The sequence below is a fragment of the Ruditapes philippinarum genome, unplaced genomic scaffold (assembly GCF_026571515.1).
Source record: "Ruditapes philippinarum isolate M1 unplaced genomic scaffold, ASM2657151v2 ctg3987_1_1_1_1, whole genome shotgun sequence".
Classification (NCBI taxonomy): Eukaryota; Metazoa; Mollusca; class Bivalvia; order Venerida; family Veneridae; genus Ruditapes; species Ruditapes philippinarum.
This window is the reverse complement of record NW_026862515.1, coordinates 57,956-82,749: the sequence shown is the minus strand read 5'-3', so window position 1 is coordinate 82,749 and position 24,794 is coordinate 57,956. Positions and strand designations below refer to the sequence as shown.

The 24,794-nt window shown below is 29.3% G+C and overlaps 1 long non-coding RNA gene across 1 annotated transcript; it reads right to left on the bottom strand.

The window, feature by feature from the left end:
• Positions 1–1,269: 1,269 nt before the first annotated feature.
• On the bottom strand, positions 1,270–6,430 carry LOC132719340 (uncharacterized). Its single transcript, XR_009624211.1, has 5 exons — positions 6,319–6,430; positions 5,850–5,924; positions 4,334–4,408; positions 3,683–3,734; positions 1,270–3,250 (listed from the first exon to the last, which is right to left on the bottom strand). It is a non-coding gene; the product is annotated as an uncharacterized LOC132719340 (long non-coding RNA).
• Between the last annotated feature and the right edge of the window lie 18,364 nt (positions 6,431–24,794).

Here is a 24,794-nt window from a genome sequence, read left to right as displayed (position 1 = left end):
AATTTGTAATGTGTGTGTGTGTGTGTGTGTGCATCCGTGTGTGCTTTGTGTGTGGGTGGATATGCCTGTGCATGTGTTTGTATGTGCAAAAAGCCCAAAACAACACTTTGTGACCATGTTTTTTTATATTACTTGCACTGTAGTTATCTTATATGTTTGTATATTTTTATTACTGTATGATCACAGAGAAAAAATAATTTAAAACAAGAGCTGTCGGTAGGACAGCAACGCTCGACTATTCTTAGTGCTTGATAGTAAAAAAAATGCTTGATACAGTTACCTCCTCCTGTTTACAGGTTGGGGTCATGATGGTGAACAAGTGTGCAAAGTTTCAAAGCCATATGTCAATGGACTTTGAAATTATATTTGAACTATTACAAAAACTTTAACGTAAATTCTAAGTCGAAAAAGGGGCTTAATTCTGTCAAAATGCTTGATAGAGTTACCTCCTACTGTTTACAGATTGGGGTCATGATGTTGAACAAGTGTGCAAAGTTTCAAAGCCATATGTCAATGGACTTTGAAAATATTTGAACTATTACAAAAACTTTAACGTAAATTCTAAGTCGAAAAAGGGGCATAATTCTGTCAAAATGCTTGATAGAGTTACCTCCTCCTGTCTACAGGTTGGGGTCATGATGGTGAAGTAGTGTGCAAAGTTTTAAAGCCATATGTCAATGGACTTTGAAAATATTTGAACTACAGTAGAACTTCTATGAGTCGAACTTCCATTAGTCGATTTTCTCGATGTGTCGAAGAAAAATGAAAGTCCCGATTTTTCCCCTATATATTCCTTATAAAAACCTATTTATGAGTCGAGATTTTATGTGTCGAATTTTTCGATGTGTCGAAGTTTTTTCGTGGTCCGTATTAAGTAAATCTAGTGCAATTTACCACAAATAAGTCAAAGTCTTTCGATTATTTTGACACGTTCGATCTCAAGACATTTTTCACACCTTATCTGGCTGCGAAGACGATTTCCAATCAACTTGTGTGACAGGTGTTAATTACACATCCGTGTGCTCAAACAGCCTTTGTTTGCGAAAAAAATGTGTGATAAAATTCTTTAATCGTTTCTATTTTAATTGCCGTAGTGGTATTTTAAAAGTAAAAAGTAAGAACTACTCTCATTTGAACATGACCAGGTGTCGCGTGAGAATAACACGCGAAATATTTACTATAAGCCGGTTTAGTTAACGCCCTTTCTTACTGTTACGCCTTTTGTAACTCTATGGGTAGTCCAAATAATAAGCCGTGAAAGATGTTATCTAACATGCTATATTTATCATTGTAAAATATCTGATTAATGATTGAAAAACATGAAAAAAGTTTCGTTATAGATCTTATGATTAGCACTAGTCACAGGTCGAAATTTTGTCATGGATTTGAGAGCGATTCATGAGTCGAAGTCCCGATGTGTCGAAGTTTTTACCCAAGTCCCTTCAACTTCGACTTACCGAAGTTCTACTGTATTACAAAAACTTTAACGTAAATTCTAATTCGAAAAAGGGGCATAATTCTGTCAAAATGCTTGATAGACTTACCTCCTCCTGTCTACAGGTTGGGGTCATGATGGTGAACAAGTGTGCAAAGTTTCAAAGCCATATGTCAATGGACTTTGAAAATATTTGAACTATTACAAAAACTTTAACATAAGTGGTTACGCCGACGCCGACGCTCGGGTGACTGCAATAGCTCTACTTATTCTTATCGAATAGTCGAGCTAAAAAAGTAATAACAAAAATAAAGAAATAAAATATGTGTATATCCATAACAAAAAATAATAAAACAGATCTTTTATAATATTTATCAAAAGTTTTACTGAAATTAACATGACTTTATTGGCAATGCTAAAGAAAATTATTGACATTTTATACTTACATTGAGGATATTTGATTTCGAGTGAATATAAATATTTTACTGAGAAGTAAGAAAATTGCCAGTTTTATGAGTGCATAGCTACATTAATAATGTGGATATTTTCTCACTTGGAGGTAAATATATTTTATATTCTTAAAAAAAAACAAAGCTCCTGTTTATATTATGCATATTAATTTTAAAACAGTTGACTGTTTTTTTTGAAGTGCAGGAAACAGGCATGCTTAATCACTCACTTTGCAGGTGACATGCAGTGAGCAATTAAAATACTAATAAAACTCAGTAATTCATAGGGTACCATAAAACAAAGTTTATACCAATCTGATATTAAACAAATCCTGGATCTTCAACAATTCAATTTCATATTTGACCTTTAGAAACATTATTCACATTTCGTTGTTAATTGTTTCTTAAAAAAAGTTGAATTGTATTCCGAACATAAAAATTAATGAATATGCAATCAGTTAACACTCTTAACATATTATATACATGATATAAAAGAATTATTTACCCTATTTCTACTCTTTCACTAACAGAGTGAGAGCTATTTTTTTAACAAATTTAAAAACAAATTGACTGACAATATGAATATAAAATAAAGAGCAATGGATTTTGATATACTTATGACAATTAGTGAGATCAATTATTATTAGTTATACATTTAAATTTTAACATATCATTCAACAATACAATAACAATTCAATAATAAACAACAGTATCAATCTATGTAGTAATAAATAAACATGATTACGAGCCTACATAATGGACAGAATTTATAAGAGAAAAAATTGATTCGTTTTTTTTTTAATTCTTATATCATATAAAATTTTGAATCATTTATAAAAAACATAATTAAATATTTATGATTTTTAACTTTAACAACAATATTACACTTAACTAAAAAAGCTTCTGTACTTGTTTGTTGTCGTGTTTTTTTATATGTCTAAACTAACTTATCAGAATATTATGTTACAACATAAAATGGTTGTATTTCAATACTAAGCATTCTTACTTTATGTAATGGATTTGCCCTGCTTTGAATTTGGAACAGTCCATTCCAAGTCTAGGGGATTTATTTGGAACATTCCATTCAAAGTATAAGGGATTTCAGTATCATAATGAAAAATAGAGCCACCGGCAGTATAGAGCCTGATCAGACTACATAGATGAGCAGACTGCCTGGCACTATACTGTTAACAAAGACTATGTTTCAATCAGGTTTTTTTTTTTAATCAGGTTAAGTGTAGTATATGACCAGAGATTACTTTCTGCTATCTAAAATACACAAGCTGTACTACACTTTATATATATTTGTAACTACCACTGAACTGTTTCATTCAACCATTGCACATTTCTGTTTCCATAGTGATCTCTGTAATATAAACATATCAATATTCTAAAGAAGTGAATTATAAAGATTTGCATTATTTTATTCTTTAATGTCACCCATACATAAATAAATAAAAATAAATTATCATTAGAACAGAAATATGATACTGTCACATCGGATATCAGTTTGGCAATAAATACAGAAGCATAAAACTCATATAAAGGAAATAATGTTCAACAAAAGTTATTATAAATATACTATGAAGTTTTTATGCTATTAATTTAGTCATTTTTAGATAACACATAAGTATTACAATACTATTCCAGATCATTCATAGGTAAATATGAATATCTAAACTTACTTTACACAGTAATTGGTGTATAATTCTAACATCTTGTTAATTTTATCAACTTTTATGTACGACGATTTTGTTTCATATATCTATATACATGCATATATATTTTATTTACTTACTAGCCTCATATTTATGCCAAAATCTTAGACATCAGGAAATACCATCTTTTTTCTAAAGGAAAAAAACAAAACATGTTGGACATGAGACTTCTATCATACTTCTAGTATATTAACTTTTAAAATTTCTCAACATGGTATTTTGCAAAGAATTATTTTTCTGAGGGAATTCAAAAAGCTATACACAAAGCTATGATGTATATAATTAAGAATTCTTATACTACAATCACAAACAGACTGAGGCAATGTATCAAGTATAATGATAATGTTTTATAACTTTCCACCAGGCTGATGGAGTTTCTTTAAAAACTTGTTGGTTAATTTCTATGGTTAAAAAAAGAAATAAGAAAACTAATTTTTTTTCCTCTAAATTCAAACCTGGAACATTGAAGATAGACTGGCAAATTTGACGGTTGACAGTCAGTGAGTCAATTAAATTCATTTGACATTCAATTAAATGATGTCTTCAGCAATAAGCAGTAAGCGAGGGCTCATCCAGGAGTGCGATTCAGCGAAAACCTCCCCGTGTATATTCCAATTTCCCTGCCGGACATATCAGCTTAAGCTGTAAGCTTTAATAGTTACAATTGCCATGGTAATATTAATTAAATAATTTACAGCAATGTTTATCAACCTTGAGATTAAAGTACAAACCTTTGATATTTGAATCTTTAATTGTGTTAATTCATTTTCTTGGAGTTTCATAGCATTCTTTAGATCTTCCATCATCTGTAATAATCAACAACAATTTAAGAATATATGTAAAAATATTGTAACAAACATTTATAAGTTGGATAAGTTTATTATTCAAATTTCAAAAGGCCACATGGTCTGTGAGGATATACAATACAAAATATATATTTTGCAAGACAATATGCAACTAGAAATGTGTCCATAGGACACTGATGCCCCCACACGCCACTGTTCTGTCAATCTTATGACTCTTGGTCAAATACTTTTTGGACTACATGTGCCACAAGTTGAAAACTAAAAATCAACAAAGGGCCATAATTCTGTTAAATTTGGTCACAGCAAAAATTCCTTCCTTTACTACCATCTACACATTAAGGTTGTTAATCCCTGGAAGTTTAAGCCAAATCTGCCATCCGGTTTAAGAGGAGTTGCGTTCACAAAATTTCTACAAAGTATATAATGAAAAAATCAACAAAGGGCCATAATTCTGTTAAATTTGGTTGCAGCAAAAATTCCTTTCTTTACTGCCATCTACACATTAAGGTTGTTCATCCCTGGAAGTTTAAGCAAAATCTGCCATCCGGTTTAAGAGGAGTTGCATTCACAAAATTTCTACATAGTATATAGTGAAAAAATCAACAAAGGGCCATAATTCTGTAAAATTTGGTTGCAGCAAAAATTCCTTCCTTTACTACCATCTACACTTAAAGGTTGTTCTTCCCTGTAAATTTAAGCAAAATCTGCCATCCGGTTTAAGAGGAGTTGCGTTCACAAAATTTCTACATAGTATATAGTGAAAAAATCAACAAAGGGCCATAATTCTTTTAAATTTGGTCGCAGCAAAAATTCCTTCCTTTACTACCATCTACACATTAAGGTTGTTCATCCCTGTAAGTTTAAGCAAAATCTGCTATCCGGTTTAAGAGGAATTGCGTTCACAAAATTTCTACATAGTATATAGGGAAAAAATCAACAAAGGGACATAATTCTGTTAAATTTGGTCGCAGCAAAAATTCCTTCCTTTACTACCATCTACACATTAAGGTTGTTCATCCGTGTAAGTTTAAGCAAAATCTGCCATCCGGTTTAAGAGGAGTTGCGTTCACAAAATTTCTACATAGTATCTAGTGAAAAAATCAACAAAGGGCCATAATTCTGTTAAATTTGGTCGCAGCAAAAATTCCTTCCTTTACTACCATCTACACATTAAGGTTGTTCATCCCTGTAAGTTTAAGCAAAATCTGCCATCCGGTTTAAGAGGAGTTGCGTTCACAAGATTTCGGGACGTACGGACGGACTGACGGACGGACGGACAAGTGCAACGCTATATGCTCCCACATTGTGGGGGCATAAAAATAAATATGCAAACAAGATTTAAACAACAATTTATATACATGTAAAAATACAAAATACATGTATTCATTTTACATATTTACACATTTGTGTACAATAGGGTCATAAAATATTGGGTACATACATTTTCATATTTTATTTCAGTTTCTGCAATTGTCTGTTGTAATTGTTCAATGATAACATCCTTGTCAGCTATCATCTGTAAGTAACAAAGTATACATGACACTGTAGTAATAACAATATTATTCGTGAGGGAGAAATAAAGAAAAACATGACAAAATATTGAAAATCTTGTCATAGCATGCAAATAGGTACTGGTAATCAAATCTTTAGAATGAATGTTGCAATTATAATGAATAAAATGAATTATAATGAATTTATTGGAATAAAATGTTTCTAAATGCTTCTAAAATAATTAAATTTCAAGATTTTATCTTACTATCAAATAAAACAGAAGTTTTTAAAGGAAGTGAAATATTCTATAGTTAAAAATATTTCACTTAGTTCAAATGTTTTAGAATTCATAACAATAATAATAATCATAAACTCAAGACAACAACCCAATATTTTTTTTATTTTTTTTTTTAAAATACCTTTTTATTTTCCAATTCAAGTTCTATAACTCTTTCCTGTAACTGATCAATAATCTTGTCTTTATCATCCTCCACCTGTACATAATCAAAGTTAAAATTTACTACAGATTGAAAAATTATTAGTGTATAGTCACTGTATATTGTGGATTTCATGTTTTTTGGCCCCAGAACTGTGACACACATTTTTATAGAGCAGATTTGTGGAATGTGAAACACTTTCCTTACTAGTACATTTTTATTATAGAATAAATATTCAAATGAAAGTGCTTAAATTTCATGCAATAACAGTATATTCATATTCATGTCATTATTCTTTTGAAGTCTCATATTAAATTAATCAATACCAAAAGATTTGAAACATTCTCTTTATAAAACCTCTTTAACTTTGAACTTGTAATTGAAATTACAAAACAAACAGCAAAAAACTTCTTAACCTTTGGAAAAATATTTTAGAGACACTATTTTTTTAAAAAACCCCTTGTTGAAAAAACTGTTGGGGTTTTTCTCTCCAAAACCCTTGGTTACTGCGCTGGGGGAAAAACTTTCCCAGACGATGATAAATTTGTTGTAACAGGGGGGTACCAAGCCCAACCCACAGGGCTAGATGGGGGACGTCAAGGTTTGGGTTAGAGGAGCGGGTTTACGGGTGCTTTTTGGCCTTTGGGGAAACCTTTGGGGAGTGCCCTTTGGGAAGCGGAAAAGGGGTTTCCAAACCCACCCGGGGGGACTGGAAAACCCAAAACCTTTTGGGGGTTTACGGTATCACTCATCTTCAATTTTCCTGACATAAACATATTATTTCATTACCCTCAAAACGTTTTGTTTAAAAATTTTTATTTTTTTTCCAAAATGAAATATTATGTATTACACAAATCATCAGCGAGTAAACAGAAGTATGCAAGAGTACTTACAACTATTCTCCTGTAAAGAAATATCTTTAATTGCAAAAACAATTAAACTTTGATAAAAAAATAGGTAAAACATGTTTGCACCATAGTTACATAAGCATTAAAAATAATATTAAGAAGGTTTATATAGCTTCTTCAATAATAATCTAACTAAAGACCTACAGCTTCAAGCCATGGAGGAAGTTTGTCTTCTGCTGTATCCTCTAACACTGCTGGTGAACTATTTTTAGGAACCAATGAGAAAGGCATAGACCCATCTGGTGAGTTTGGTTTCCCAGAATCCCCACTCAAAAGAGAGGAAGTGACATCATTACCAGTCTGGTTCCCAGTCTGAGCATCATTTGAAAAGGCACTGTCGTCTGCTGACATCTCATTTTGATTTCCCCCTAAATGTTTGACGGGCAGCAGAATGATAAAGAAAGGGTTTATAACATAACCCCCTAAGGTTTTTTTTAATTTTTAATGATAATTTTTGCAATAGGTTAAGGGATGTTTTTGATAAGATAAAAAAAATTAAAGTTTAAAACTTCCCCAAAAAAAAACTTGTTTAATGTTTAATTTTCCTTTTAAAAAATTAAAATTAAAAATATAAGTTAAAAAATTTAGTTATTCTAGAAATCACAAAATTTAAAAATTTGCCCAAATTCTATTTATTAGAAATTGAATGCATTTAAATGTATTTTAAAGAAAATTCCTTGACATTAAAAGTTATATAAACTATCATTGTTTTCCAATCGGGGAAAAAACTGGGTAGCCCATGCTTTTATTATAAAATGGTAAGCCAAAATCAAAACAAAAACAAAACAAAAAGGTATAAACTTTCCCAAAGTACAAATCAAACTCATCAATATTTACTTTAATGTGAAATATGAAAATATTGGCCCCTTGATCTAAAAAGACAATTATGTTGTTATCAAAAAAAAGTGGTTAAAACTAACTTTAAAGATTTCTAAAGATGTGATATTCATAACTGTTTATTTCTTAAAACACCCGGGAAAAATGGATGGACAAAAGACTGAAGTGAAGAATAACAAAAAAAACAACCCCCAAAAAAGGGGAAACAAAAACCCCCAATTTTAAACTTTTTGGGGAAACCTTTTAATTCAGAATTTTTTTTTTATTTTTTTTTCCCAAAGGATTTTGGGGAGAGTTTTGATGTCATTGCATTTTACAGAAGTTTTAAGACCCCTGTCAGATACTCTGCAGAAATACGAAACCCAAAAAACATTGTTTAAAAACCCCCTCTCCCAAGTTTTGGTTAAATATTTACAAACAAGTTGGGGAAATTAAATTTGAAAACGGGGTTCTAAAAACTTTAAATTTAATTGTTATTTTATTAACTGTAAGCGGCGGGAATTTCAGGTTTTTGATCTAAAAACATTGAAAAGGGGCAAGGGCCCTGAAAATTTGGTTAAAGGTTCAAGTTAAAAGCAAAGGAAAAATTTAAAAAAAATTTTAAATCAGTAGGGTTTTAAACAGAGCGGGCCCTAAGACACGCCCTCGACTTTTTTTTCCCCCTTGCCAAAAAAAAAAAGGTTTTTTGCAAAAAAGGCAATCAAGTCCTGTTTTTTTAAAAATAACAAGGGAAAAAGGGGAGCATTAAAAATTTTTAAAGTAAAAGAATTATTTTACTGAATTTTTTATACCCTTGAACATGCACAAGTTTAAATTTTTAAGTCAAAAGAGGCTGGTAAGAAAGAAAAAAAAACTGGTTGACCCTTAAAAAATTTTAAATAGTATTAAACCCACTTTGGGGAGAAAAGGTTTTTTTACTCACTCAAACCTTGGTAAATAAATAAAAAACATAATTTTTCCAAAAATTTCAAATGCCAAGGAACCCGGGTTAATTTTTTTTAAAATCAGCAAAAATTATAAAAATTTGGGGATTTTGTTTTGGGAAAGTATTTATTTCCCTTTTTTAATAAAATAATAAAAAATTTTTATAAAGTTTTTTTAATTTTGGTCATTTTGGTCACAAAGTGGATTTTCTTTCAAAACGGGGCGTGGGGCCCCGGGTTATTTTTATGGGCCTCCCACTTGGATAATCGTTTTTAAAACTATATTTAAATTTACATAAAGGAATTTCCCAATTCCCATTTATTAATGCCCAGCAAAAAATTTTTTCATAAAACCCTGCCCGGGTTAAATTTATTTTTTTCCCCAATTTGGGGGCACTCGTTTTTTTGGTCCCCTTTAAATTATATCAGAAAATTTTAAATATGAAAAATTTTATGGAAAATGAAAAAAAGTGGATGGGAAATAAATTTTTTGATTTTTTAATTTTATTAGTGCTTTCCCTATAAAAACCAAAAACAGGGGACATTTAAGGGGCCTTTAATAAAATTAAAATCTTTGAAGAAAAAAACCTTTCCGGGAATTTTTGGGAATTTAGGATTTTAAACAAGTTTTCCCAACTTTAAAATTTTTAATATCTCAAACAGTTCAAAAAGTGGACTGGTACTAAAATTTAACCAAAGATTCTAAGTATAAAATAGGCCCCTTTTTTTTAAAAAACCAAATCCCTTGGAAGGGGTTACCTTCTCTTGCTTTCAAAGGGGGGAAAATGATGGGGAAAATAGAAATTAAAATTTTCAAAAAAATATTAAAAGGTTTAAAGGGGAAATAAGTGGATTTACCCATTTTTCAATTTATTTTTTTTAAGTAAAAAAGGGAAATTTTTCAAAAACTTGACAAAAGTTTTTGCCCCTTCTTGTCTTTGATGAATTTTCCGTGATGGAAAACAAGCTTTGGTCAGTTTCCCCAAAGAAAATCCCCTCCAAGGGTTTTGGAAAAAATTTAAAGGGGGTAAAAAAAATTTTTAAAACCCAACCCCCAAAAAACACTTTTCTAACCCAAAAAAGGGCCAAAATTTGTAAAAAACCTTGACAGATTTATGTACTCTTGTCTGTAGATGGATTTATGATGGTAAAAAAGGAGGGGAAGTTTCCCCCCCTATTGAAAATATTTTCTGAATAATGGGTGGTAAAAAAAAATTTAACCCAAAGGTTGGACGCCAACCCCGAGGGCCAGGGAAGTTAGAAAAAGCCCCCCTTTTCATAAAAAGCAAAAGTTAAAAATAAAGGGTGAACTTTTAAAAACAAAACAAACCAGGGTTTCATCAAATCTCTTTTGGGAAACAAACAAAAATTTTGTAACAAAAAATAACAAAAATAAAAAAGGGGGCCAAATTTTTGGCCCCAATGCCTGAGTATGAAATTTTTTCACCCCAAATTTTGGGCCCAATGCTGGTTTTTAATTTTCAGGAAAAAAATTTGGAAAAAACCCCCTGAAAAAAGTATGAAATTTAAAAAAACCATATACAAAACTCTAACCCCAAAATAAATTTTAAAAAATCCCCCCCTCCCTATGGGAAAAATAAAAAAAAAACCAAAACAAGAAGGGAAAAAACCCCTCAAAAAAGAAAATAATTTAAAATAAAATTTTTCAAGGCCCAAACAGCTAAAAACAAAAAAAACATATCACGATTTTGGGAAATTTTTAAAAATGGGCCCCCCTAACAACCCCTAATACTCGGGCCCAAAATAAGCATAAAAAATTTTGGAAACGGGTTCAGGGCGTTTACACGGGAAAATTTTACCTTTTCCCTTTTCCGGGTTTGTTTATATTCCTACCTTATCTAAAAATTTTTTTTAAATGATACAAAAAATTTTTTTTAAAAAGGTGAAAAGAAGTACTAAAAATGTGCAAAAAACCCATATAAAAAGTTAACCCAAAAAAATCCCTGAAATTAAATTAAACCGGGTTTTAAATTTTTGAAAAAATTCCATTCAAAGTTAAAGGATTTTGAAAAATCAAAAAATATAAAAATTACCCCCCCCAAAAAACCCAACCAGCCCTGGAAAAATGATCAAGCCTTGTACAAAAAGGTACGGGATGACCTGGCGAGTTAAATTGGTAGTAATGAAAAAATTAAACTGTTGGTTCCCAGCGATTTAAGGTTTAAAAAAGGAATCCCCAATTTATAGCCCTCAGTAAAACCTTTCCTAATGCTAAAATTTAATTTTTAAAAAGTTCACAATTAAAAGTTTAAAATTTTAAATTTTTCCCCCAGATACTCCGTTTTAAAAAACCCATTTTCTTTTAATCCATGCGAGGAAAAATTTTAAATAATTTGTTAAAAAAATAGTACAATATGAAAACATAGTTCCCCCAAAAAAAAAAACCAAAATTATTAAAGGGGGAATTTTTAAAGCAGCCCTGGTTCTTTGTCATGAAATTTTGGACTTTCCTGAATGAAAAAAATTTAAAAATTTCCTAGCCATTTTTTTTTCAAAATCAAAAAAAAGGGATATTTCAGGGGAAACAATCCTTTTCAAGACCCTTATGATTTTTATCAGTGACCTACAATTAAAAAACCCTTTTCAGAATGTGTGAGGTAAAAAAAGAATTACTTAAAATCCCCCGGGAATGAATTTCCAAAAACTTTAAAGGGGGACAATTCGGGTTTAAGAAAAAATATTTAAATTTCATTCTCAAAAGAAAAACCGAATTTTTCAATTAAAACCCCTCTTTAAAGGAAAATTTGAAAAAAAAAAGTTTCATAACAATTTTTGGCCCCAAGCTTTTTCAAAATACCAAGTGAAAAAAAATAATAATGCTTCTAAAGGGAAAAATAAAAGCTTAAATTTTTAAAAAAAAAATCTAAAATTAAATTAAAGGGGACGTTTTTTACCATTTTTGGCATTTCCGGGGTAAACGTTTTTGCCCAAACCCCTATAGAATATAAAAAAAGTTAACCTTTGTATAAAAAATTCATGGCAAAAAAATTTTAAATTTCACCTTTAACCTTCTCTAATCCCCCTTTTTCCCTAATTGAAAATAAGTTTTGAAAAATATAAAATTCAATTATAATTTTTGGGTAAAAAAAACCCCAATTTTTTTAATATATAAAAGGGAAATTGGGTAAAAAGGGGTTTTAAAGGAAAAGGGGGGAAATACCTTGATGGAACGGGATGTGGTATATCTAAAAATTTAGCATGACATCTAAGTTTTTACATAATATTTAAAAACTTTAAAAAAGCAGTTAAATATATAAACTACATTAAATTTTTAATTTTGGAAAATTTTTTTTCCCTCCCCTTATTTAAGCAGTTTTTCAATAGAACTTTGCCTTTCTATAAAAAAAGTTTTGATAAAAACAAAGGGTTGGGATTTTCAAAGTTAATGAAGCCCCCTTTAAATTTGTTTTTAAACCCCTTTAAAACCTTTTTTCAGAAAAATGCCTTTGACAAAAAAAAATATAAAATAAAAAAAAATAAAATTTCAGCAAAACAAAATTATCCATTTTTAAAAAAACATTTTTTTAAAAATAAATAAAAAATGGAAACATGCCCCCCACATTCCCCCTTTTGAAAAAAATTAAAAACCACAAACAGAAGAAAAAAGCAAAAAGTGAGTAAAAAAAAAACCTGAGTAAAGGGTTTAAATTTGAAAACCCACTTTAAAATGAAAGAATAAACCCCTTAGAAAAAAATCTTTAAAAACAATTTCCCATAGCTTTGTTTCCCAACCCCCCCAAAATTAAACTTTCAAAAATACATAGACTTTAAACTGTTCCATTTGGTTGGTTAAAAGTACACCAAAGGAGAAAAATTGTTACCCCCGGCCCCCAAAAAACAAGAAAAAGCTTCTTTTCCCTTTTTTTAAGGTAGGGAATTTGCAATTCTTTCCCCCTAACGGGTAAAATACAGATATCCTAGGCTTTGGGATTTTTCATAAAAGGAAGGGGAAAAAACATTTTTTCAAGCCCTGCAACTTGTTTACCCCAGGAATAAATACGGGGTTTTTTTCTTCCCCTATCAAAAGGGGTTATTCCCCGTTTTTACACCGGGGAGTAAAAAAAAACCTGTTTTTACCCCCAAACACGTTAGGAAAGGGTCTGTGCTTTAAACAATCCATTTCTGTAGCGCCTTTCTAAAAATTAAAAATGAATTCCCCGTTAAATTAAAAATGATTCATTTTCCCGTTTAAAAAGTTGGGTAAATTAAAAAAATTACTAAAAGAAATATTAAAAAAAATAAAAATATTTTTTTTGTAAATTTAAATTTCCCAAAATATAAAATTAATATCAAATAAGCAAGAAAAAAAAAAAAAACCACCTTCCCCGAAAACAAAACCGGGGAATTTTAAAACCTTTAACCCTCTCGGGTAAATGTTTAGCAAAAACTAGTCAAAAAAAAAAAAATCTAAGTTACTCCCGGTAAAAAAATTAAACCCCTTAAATAATTTTCCAGTCTGAAACCAAACCCCTGGTGAAAATCCTTTATTTTTAAAGTACCCGCCTGTAAAAAAGTAGAAATCCTCCCCCTAAAATATGGCCCCAAAAATAAATTTTAAAACCATAAGTCTCCAAAAAATAAAAAAATATGTGAAGGGACTTTTGGAAAAATTTCAAAAATTTAATTTTTCTTTCATCTTTTTAAACTTTATAAAGATTTCAAAATAAAACCCCAATTCATGCTGACAATCTACTAAAATTTAAAAGAAATTTTTTAAAAAGGGAAAATCAAAAAAATTTTGGGGTTTGGGTTTGCTTTGAAAAAAAAGTGCTTTCAAAAAAAATTTCCCCTACCCCATCTAAAAAATAAATTCTCTAAAATTTTTACTTTAAAATTTTTTGATTTGGAAAGTTCTTAAAACCCCAAAAAATAAAAAAATTTTTTTAAACCTCATAAAATCCCCTTTACTTTTTATAAAATCACACTCACTAAAATTTTTGGTTTAAAAAAAGTAGAAAATAATTTTTAATATTCTTTTTTCTTTTGGCCTATATTCTATTTTTTAAAAGGTTTTAAAAATTGCTTAATAACTTTTTCAAAAACTTTTTTTTAATTTAAAATTTTCCCTTTTATGTAATTTAATTTTAAAAAAAATTGAAAATTATGAAAAATTTTGATAAGGTTCAAAGTAAAGCCCTTGGTTGTTTAAACTGTGTTCCCTTTCAAAAAAATTTTTACGGGGGCTTGCCTTAAACTGTGTTGCCTTTTTAAAAAATTCCCAAAAATTTTTTGCAAAAAAACGAATGTTCCCTTTTTTAAAAAAGAATGTGCTTGCCTAACTGTTTGCCTCTGTGTTTTGGCACTTTTTTATTTAAAAAATTGTTTAAAAAAAAATTAAAACATGTTGAAAAAAAAAAAATTTTTAAAAAAAATAAAAAATTAAACTAAAAAAGATCCTTCCACGGGGCTCCCCGGAAAACCGCCCAGAAGTCTAGCTCGGGGAAACCCCTGTTTTTTCCCGGCGGAAAAAAAAACGAACGGGCTCTGGAAAAGCCCCCTTTTAAACTTTCCCCAAAGAGCGGAATTTTTTGCTTCAAACCGAAAAACCCGGTGTTTATTCTTTTTCAATAAATTTTTACATATCAATAAATTTTCAGGAAAAATTTAAACAAAAAAACCCTGATATCCTCATTGGGCATTTTTTTTTAAAACAAGTCATATAAAACTTTACAACTTCATTCATTGGTAAAAATTGCCCCGTCACCTAAAAAAAAAACGCAATTAAATTAAAATAAAAATGTTCCCGTGGCCAATGTGTCATTTAAAAAAAACGCTCCCTTTTTCTTAAAAGGGGAGTGTAAAGGACAAGTTATTTACTCGAACCATTAAAGGAAAAGAAAATCTGTTGATATGCAAAAAAAAATTTTTACAAAAACACAGAAAAGGGGGAAATTTTTTAAAATTTGCGCAAAAAAATTTAAACAAAAAAAGCCTTTAAAAAGCGGGTTTTTAAAAAAATGTAAAAAATTTGAAAAAAATCAAAAAAAAATTTGAAAAACCAAAAAAAAAATGGCAAAAGAAAATTAAATATACAAAAACAATCCTTGTAAAAATTTAAAAATTTTGGTAAAGTATTTTATTTCCGCCCACAGTTAAAAAGTTTGGGAGAGACTTTAAAAAAATTCTAAATGAAATAAAAAACAAGTGTAAAATTATCTAAAAATGAAAATATAAAAAAGGTGTCAAAAAATCTACAAAATTAACATTAAAAACCCATTTTAAACCCCCTTCCCTTTAAAAATTATCTTTGAAAAAATAAAATTAAATTTTCCCCTGTTTGAAACTGTTTTGTTTTTAAAAAACTAAAAAAGAAAATTCAGTGTAAAAATTTAAAATTCACATTTATAATCATTTAAAAGTATAAATACTCAAAAAAACAGTCCGAAAAAAAGTTTTACATAATTTTAATATAATTTAATCAAAGAATATGAAATGAAATATTTTATGAAAATAAATTTATAATTGTTCCTTTTAGGTGCTTATTCATGAAAAAGATTGACAAAAATTACTACGAGCTAAAAAAAAGGCTTCACAGAATCACTTAGTAACCTTTAATTTTGAGACAGCACTACAGTTTTGTAAACAGAAATAAACACTACTTATGCTCTCTTGGGTATTGTTTAAGGTACTTTCGGGTAACTATAAGTCAAATAGGGTTGGTTAGGGTTAAGAATTATTGTTTGGGAGTGATTGTAAAAAAATAAACATAACCCACAAAAATGTATCTGCATTATCAAAACCATTTCATTATCAACAGGTTATAGCTGTTGTTAATCTTACTATATCACAAAAGTGTTTGGTTTTTTTTTATCAAAAATCAAATTCATTTTTATATACATTGCATAACTGTTAATTTCAGGTACAAATATGCTGATATATATTGATCTAAAAACAATTTATTATTCTTAAAATGATTATTTTCATAAATTCACCCAATGCGTATTACATAAGAAGTCATTTATTGTCTAATAATGTACTAAAAAGAATCAAATGTGTATTTTTGAACTTGGCAAAAAAACATAAAAAAATGGAACCCAAAAATTTTTTTTTTGATATACCAAACGCCTTGTGAAAGATTTTGAAATTGTTTATAATGCCATTTTACAAAGTTGGGTTTAGTAATTTATTTTTCCCAAATTTCCCTATTAAATTTTTCTTTTATTTTAAAAATTAAAGATTTTAAAACTTTTTTGGGCCTTGGGATTCCACTGCCCTTTAGATTTTTCTGGTTCAACCCCTTTTCTCTATAAAAAAAAAAAATAAACCCAAGGGGGTAATTTTGTTTAGTTTGGGGTTAAAAAGTATGAGAAATTTTTCTAAAAGTAATTGCCCCAAGATATATTTTTACAAAGTTTACAAATGTTTGAAAATGATAAGAGTAGGTCATCATGCAAGGATACTGTGTAATTAGGTTGGCAGTTACCTCCAGAAAATAGGTCGAGGCTAATTAAAAAAAACCGAAAAATTTAAGGGAATCAACTACCCATCAGAGTTTTGCTTAAGAGTAATATTGAAATTTTTTTAAAAATTTACCCCTACACTCTACGAAAAAAACATAAAAGGGGATAATCTTTCAATTACATTAAAAATGATTTCCCCAATTTAAACAAAGAAATCCCCATATTTTAATTAAAACCCATATTTTTTTTAAGGCAGGGTAGTTTTTTTTTAATATGTTTTTTAAGATGTAAAAAAAAATTAAAAAAATCCACAATCAGTTATGGGTTATCCCAGTGTCTAGCAGACGGGTGGGGGTAAAAATATGAAAGGACCAAATATTTTCTGGGCATGATAAAAGATTTGTTATTAGCCCTTTTCCCGGGTTTCCATTGCCAGTTCCTAGTCCCTTCTCTCCATTACCCCAGGGCATAAAAATTTGATTATCTACAACAGAATCATTTGAACATTTCAAAATTTTTACTGACCAGACTTGTAAGACTTCCGGAGATCATGCTTTATAATGACAAGTGGCTTATTAAAACAGGTAACTTTCCATGTATGAATCTTCAATTGCTTTAAATGAAATGCATCTAATTAGTGACAATTTATTTTTTTGTGGTCTCCACAGACAGATATTGTATCTAGTACGATTCTAATTTTTACCTTAAATATTATTATCTCATTATAAAAGAAGAAAAAACAAAACATAAGGCGCTTACTAACTTACATATCACTTAAATAGCATATCAATATTGTATTTTTGTACCAAATACATGGCAAAGTATGACATATTACTAGAGAGTGTCAAATTTTAAACTTTTGATTAACAATATAAACAATAAAATAAACCTGTTTTGTCTTACCACTTGTAGAGGCTACTGTAAAACCATCACCACATGTAACCTTCTCTACCCTGTGATTGATTATCACTCCGGGAACACGACATATCCTAGAATGCACCTTGAAATCACCAACACCTAGCTGACCATACTTGTTACAGCCGAATGTATATAAGTGACCACATACTAAATTCAGACAAAATAATGCATATTCTTTTAATATGGATATTCACAAAAGTTTGCATTATTAATTTTTTTATCTATTACAAGTGATATTAATTTCATCATATTTACATAAAGCTGAACATTGTAAGATGCCTAATAAAAACATATATGTACATGTAAACTAAAATATGTAATATCTGAAGCATTAGGTTGGCTCACATTTAGCCACTAGTGTAACAATACTACTGACCTGTAGAATGTTATTGAAACTACTATGCCATTCTCATAGTCAGAACTAATACTTAATACTTCTAATTTTGTTTGTTTGTTTGATTGGGTTTTATGTCACACCAGCACAGTATAGGTCATATGGCAACATTCCAGCTTTACTGGTGGAGGAAGACCTCGAAAGTCCCTGTTGGGAATCGAACCCACAGTGTTGATAGACAAGACGATTGAAGTCACCACTTGTCTTGATACTTCTAGTAATAGAAAGTTATTTCCTGTTACGATTATACTTGAAATTTTACCATTATTTTGAAATGATCATACATGTAATTATCTTATTTCTCTCTATTTTCATACACAAGTGTCTCACTACTCACCATCTATGACAGCAGAGTGACTTGCCCCTGTTGCTATGGAGACAACATTAAGTCTCATTAAAGGTCTGACTAGAGTAAAGTTCAATTTACATGGTATGTCATACACCTAAAAAAACAGAAATTTTTTACATTTATTCAAGTATTCTATGGATACATATATCATCTTAATATCTTTAAAATTTAAAAATATTATACATATATCGCTATTATTAACAAGAGCTGTCGGTAGGACAGCACGCTCGACTATTCTAAGTGCTTGATAGTAAAAGAGCCTTGATAATGTTAAATTTTTTAAGTTCACAAAAGGGCTCATTTCTTTTTAAAAATTCATGTTATAGGCCTTAGAGAGAGTCTAATTATACAGTATTGGCTTGACTTTTCGGAAGGTAATGTCACAAGGGTGTTTTATTGAGTATAATAATACTAATTACCTATGAATACATAAATTTGACAGAAAAGGTACAAAGGCTTGTTATTAAGATGTTTTATCAAGTAAATCACTGCTTCATTATTATGAATGCATAAAATTGTCCCAAAAAAAGGCACAAACCCTTCAGTAGTTATTGAGATAACAGCTTACAAGCAAAACTTTACCATGAATTTCTAAGTTGAAAAAGGGGAGAAAAATCAGCCTAAATGCAAGATAGAATTATGGATCTTTGTCAGTGACCTACAATTATGACCCTTAAATGCATATGTCAAGTTTTAAAATAAATATCTTTAATTGAGCTTATTGAGATATGTAAAACCTTGCATGTAAACATTAACCAAGAACTAAGTAGAAAAGGGAGATACTGAATCAGCCTTAATACAAGATGGAGTTATGGAAGTTGGTCAGTGACATACAATTATGACCCCTCCAATTATGACCCTTAGTGGCAATGTGTTAAAGTTTCAAGTAAACATCTTTTGAAGATCCTTTTAAATCTTTAACCAAAATTTCTAAGTTTTCAAAGGGCAAATAATTCTGCAAATATTGCAGGCAGAGTTAAATGCAATCAATTTTGGCAAACTGATGAACATTATGTACTGTAAAAAAGTATTTTAAATTTCAATTGAATATCTCAAGCAATAATTGAGATATTTGACTTCACAAAAAAACTTTAACCAAAATTTTCTAAGTTCCAAAGGGGCATAAAGTTCTGTCAGTATTGTAGGCAGAGTTATCCAACTTGTTCAATCTAATGTACCTTGTTACTATAAATAAGTATTGTAAGTTTCAATTGAATATCTCAAGCAATAATTGAGATATTTGACTTTACAAAAAACTTTAACCAAAATTTCTAAGTTAAAAAGGGGCATAATTCTGTCAATATTGTAGGCAGAGTTATCCAACTTGTCAATCTGATGTACCTTGTTACTATAAATAAGAATTGTAAGTTTCAATTGAATATCTCAAGTAATAATTAAGATATTTGACTTTACAAAAAACTTTAACCAACGCAGACGCCGACGCCGACGCCGGGGCGACTACAATAGCTCTCATATTCTTCGAATAGTCGATCTAAAAACCACCAATCACTGAGGGTTTAAAGGTTTAAGGGCTTTCATTGCAGGTTGAGACTCTACTTGAACTAAATCTATGTTTCTCTGTAACAAACTGACTTGTATAGGATTAAAGACTTAGAATGAACAGAAAAAGAAAAAATTTTTGTATTTTAAAAGGCCTTGCTTGAAAATTTTTCAGTTTTAAAAAAAATTTTATCACTTTTAATTTTTCCCAAAAACTTTTTATTTTACTTTTTAAAAAAATGCAAATCAATTTAGTTTTCAAACCATATTCATTTCTTACCTTTTGGCTTTATTTTTTTCAATTTCCCGATTTTTCTGATTAAACCCAAGTTTTTTAAAATTCTTCGATACTCCCAAAAGGGCCCGAAAAGTACTCTCCCCTTTGGGTTTTTTGAAAGCCCAGTTTTTTTGGTCCCGGGGTCTGTTTCCCGAAAACACGTGTTTGGGTAGATTTTCTCTTCCCTTCAAATAAACCCTTTTTGTTACTTTTTAAAGAAAAAAAATTAATAATTTTAAATTTTTATAGCTGAGAATTATAATTTTCCCTTCACCTTTTTTTATACGGGTTTTTCCCAAAAATTTGGAACCAGGGAAGGCCAGATTTTTTCTTTTTTTGTTTTATAGTGAAAAAAATCAAAAGGGAAAGTTCTTACCAAAAACTGTCGGGAAAGGACAGCGCGCTCGATTTTTTGTGTTTGGGCCTTTAAAAAAAGAAACTTTGCCCTTTAAGGGGCACCCCAAATTTAACCCTGGGAATTTCTAAGTACAAAAGGGAAGGGAAAATTTTAAACAGATTTTTATGTTCCCCTTTTGTTTTACAGTTTAAGGTCTAATAAAGGGCCCCAAAGAAACTCCAACTTAACCCCAAAGTAATATTCAAATGGTTTAGGTAAACAAGTGGCCAAGAATAAAAATTTCTTTATGACAATAAAGAAAAATTTTTAACTTTTCAAAATTGGTTTAAATTTGAGTTAAGATCCAAAAAAAATAAGGGGGAGCTATGATTAGGTAAAGGTAAAAATGGATAAAATGTGGAAAAAAAAACCCCCTTCTAATTTTTTTTTTTAAATTTTAAGAAAAAAATTTAACATTGCAAATGAAAAAGTCAAAAAACCCTTTTTTTTTAAAAATTTTTTTAAAAAAAATTTGGTTTTTGGAACTTTTTTATTTATAAACCAAAAGGTATTTTTTAGAAAAAACTTGTTAATTTAAAGGGAAAATTTTTTTTTAAATAAGGTAAATTTAATTTAAAAAATCAAACTTTTAAATAGCGAACTAAAAAATTGGTGAAATTTTACTAATTTTGAAAATTAAATGAATAACTTAATCTTAAAGGTTTTTTAAACTCTCATATGATGGAATTTTCTTTAAACTTTTAAAAATTTATAAAAAAATGATAAAAGCCCGGGTTTTGGGGTGATGGGCTTTTTTTTTTTTTAAAAAAACCAATACATAACAAAATTTTTTTTTTCTTTTTTGTCGTTTTTAAACGTTTTGAACAGAATTGTGGTTAATTTTGTAGTTAGGGGGCTTATAAAATTAAAATGCTTATAATTCGTAAATACTTTTTTCAAGAAATCAAAAACTATACAGGGTTTAGGGACAATCACATGTAATTCCAAAAGGGAAAATAAAAGCCAAACAATTTTGAAAAACTGGAGACCAATAACTTTATTAATATGTTGTTTATAAATTGGCATCTGGTAGTCATCGGCAAATAGAATTAAAGGTGTTTTTAGATAATTTTAGTGTCAAAAGATCAAACTGGATTTGTTAAAAATAGATATATTGGAGAAAAATACTAGATTCATTGTATGATATAATGAAATATACTGAAAGATAATAATATAACCTGGTTTAATTATGATGATCGATTATCGAAGAGAGCAACTTTGGTAACATTAATCTTTTTAAATTTATAGAAAAATGTCTTTTATACTGTTTAACTTTGGTTCCTATGTTAAGGAAATGGATATCATTATTTTATATAATAATGAAACTTGTGTTATTTCCCCTAAATGGTTTTTTATCTACGTTCTTCAAAGTTAAACGAGGCTGTAGGCAAGGTGATCCAATTTCACCGTATTATTTTTCATTTTATGTGCAGAATATTTTGCTATTAAAATAAAACAAATGTAACGATATTAAAGGTATACATATCAGATGGTGAAGAATATAAAAATTACACAATTTGCATGATGATACATCACTATTGTTAGATGGTACTGAAAAAATTCATTAAAAAATGCTCTAAAATTGTTTGACATAAATTTTCAGAGATTTCTGGACTAAAAAGTAAATTTTTGAATAAAACCAAAGTCATTTTGGATAGGTTCTCTTAAGTAAAGTACTAGATCAATCAAGACAAAATGGAAACTTACATGGGGTGATACACAGTTTTAAATTGCTAGGTTTGATATTTTGATTGTAGATTTAGACAAAATGATTGATTTGAATTTTTATGAAAAAACTACAAAAGGTAAAAAATAGTATAAGTCATTGGAAAAAAAAGAATGTTGACACCAATAGGTAAAGTCACTGTTGTTAAGGTCTATTTACTTCCATTATTTACACATTGTTTTACAAGTTTGGCCAACTCCTAGTGCAGTATTTTTAAAGACCCTCAATGATATATTTATGACTTTATATGGGGAGGCAAGGCAAAAATAAAGCAATCAGTTATGACAAAGACATACAAAGAAGGTGGTCTTAACATGGTTGATATTTATAGTTATATACACTGTTTAAAGATAAAATGGCTTAAAAGGTATGTTAGTAATAGTGATGGAAAATGCTTTAACCTTGTAAAATCACTGTTTAATATTGATAAAATTTTTGATACTGGAAAATTGTTCTGTGATTTGATTATTAATAAGATTAAGAATAAATTCTGGATCGATGTTTTGAAAGCCTATATTGTACTTATTGATAAGCTTAATATAGATGATATTGAACAAGTGCTACATATGCCACTATTTTATAACCATAAATTGTTAACAGGAAGTAATATTTTTTTCGTTAAATCTTTATATGATCATGGATTTAGATTTGTAAAGGATATTTTTAAATCAAGATGGAGAATTTTTAGACTTAAGTTACATAGAACAAATTACATGTAAACCAATTAATTTTATACAGTATCATAGTTTTGAAATTGGCAATAAAAAGATACACACAAAACCTTAATATTTGTATTCAAAATGACTTACTGTATGTTCAGTATCCTATTATAAGTTGTTACATCAAACCTATTATAGTTGTCAATAGCAATCATAAATATGTTTATGAAACCATAGTAAAAAATATAGAGGTACCAACGTGCCAAGAAAAATGGATATCTTACTTTGGAGACATTTCCCTAAATTGGCAGTTTATATATGGTTATGTATTTAAATGTACCAAAGATTCATACCTACAATGGTTTCAGACAAGAATTATTCACAGAATATTGGCAACAAACTCTCTTTATTTAAAATGAAAATAGTTAATTCTAAAATGTGCACTTTTTGTGAATGTCAAGAAGAAAACACTGATACATTTATTTTGGGAATGCAAAAAAGATTCAGCCAATATTTCAGTTTCTGAAAGAAAATATACATAATTTTGATACCTTTTTTAATTGTAAATCATTTATTCTTGGCTGTGAAATAAATGACTATAGATATGATATTTTATTTTTAGAATTAAAAAGATATATATATTTGTCTAAGCGAAAAAAATTGTTACCTACTTGTACTGGTTTTAAAAATAGTTTGAAATTAGCTTGGAATATTTATAAAAATATAAATTTGACAACAGAAGAAATCAATAGATGGGCAATTGTTAAATCTCTTATTGTGTAACTGAAATAACTACATCAAAATTTGGTTATTCCACTAATATAAAAGAAAACAACTTCAATGCATACAAGATATTTTTTTCAGATGTTAATTTTTCTTTTTTTTCTTCGTTTTATAAACTAAATAAATGATATAGATATTAATCTTATTAATTACATGTATATGTGTTAACTGTTTAATCATTATGCAATGTGATATAATGACATAATGTATATGATTTGTTTGATATATATGTTGAGATGTTTGTATAATTTTATGACTTGATTGATATATACATTATGATTGAATTATATTTGCAATACATGTAAGGTATGATGGGGATGCCCTCGACCCCTTCAGACCTATTACGAGGAAAATAAACGGGGTTACCCAGTTGGGGCCTCAAAAAAAAAAAAAAAAAAAAAAAAAAAATTTTAACTGAGTTTCTAAGTCAAAAAGGGCCATAATTCAAATAAAATCCTTAACAGAATTACCTTCTCCTGCCCATGTTTGGGACCATGATGGTAAACAAGTATTCCAACTTTCAATTTAATATCTCAACCAGTTCAGTCAAAAAGTTGACTGGTACAAAAAACTTAACCAAGATTCTAAGTCGATAAAAGGCCTTAATTTTTAAAACAAATCCCTGACAGAGTTACCTTCTCTTGCGTACAGATGGGGGTAATGATGTGAAATAGCATTAAAAGTTTCAAAGCAATATCTCAAAGGGTTAAGGCAATAAGTGGATTTTACCCATATTCAATGTATTTTCTAAGTCAAAAAGGGGCATAATTCTGTCAAAAACCTTGACAGAGTTATGTCCTCTTGTCTGTTGATGAAGGTCGTGATGGTAAACAAGTATGGTCAGTTTCAAAGCAATACCTCCAAAGGTTTTGAAATAAAGTGAGGTGGTACAAAAAACTTAACCAAGCTCAATACACTTTCTAAGTCAAAAAAGGGCCATAATTCTGTCAAAAACCTTGACAGAGTTATGTACTCTTGTCTGTAGATGGAGGTTATGATGGTGAACAAGTATGGTAAGTTTCAAAGCCATACTTGTAATACTTCTGAAATAAAGTGGGGTGGTACGAAAAACTTAACCAAGGTGTGACGCCAACGCTAACACTAACGCCGACGCCGGGGCGAGTAGGATAGCTCCCCTTTTCATAGAAAAGTCGAGCTAATAATATATGATAAGTTACACACAATCCCCTAAGCCTTTCTTCATATTTGTGGTGTGTTAAGTTTAAAGTCTCCAGTGACAAACATTAATTTTGATCATAAAAAAAAAATCCTTACCCTTGTTTTTTTCTTTATATTTTACAAGTGATATTCTCACTTTTTTACTTCTGTCAATATAAAAGTATGAGACTTACTGAAAATATTGTGT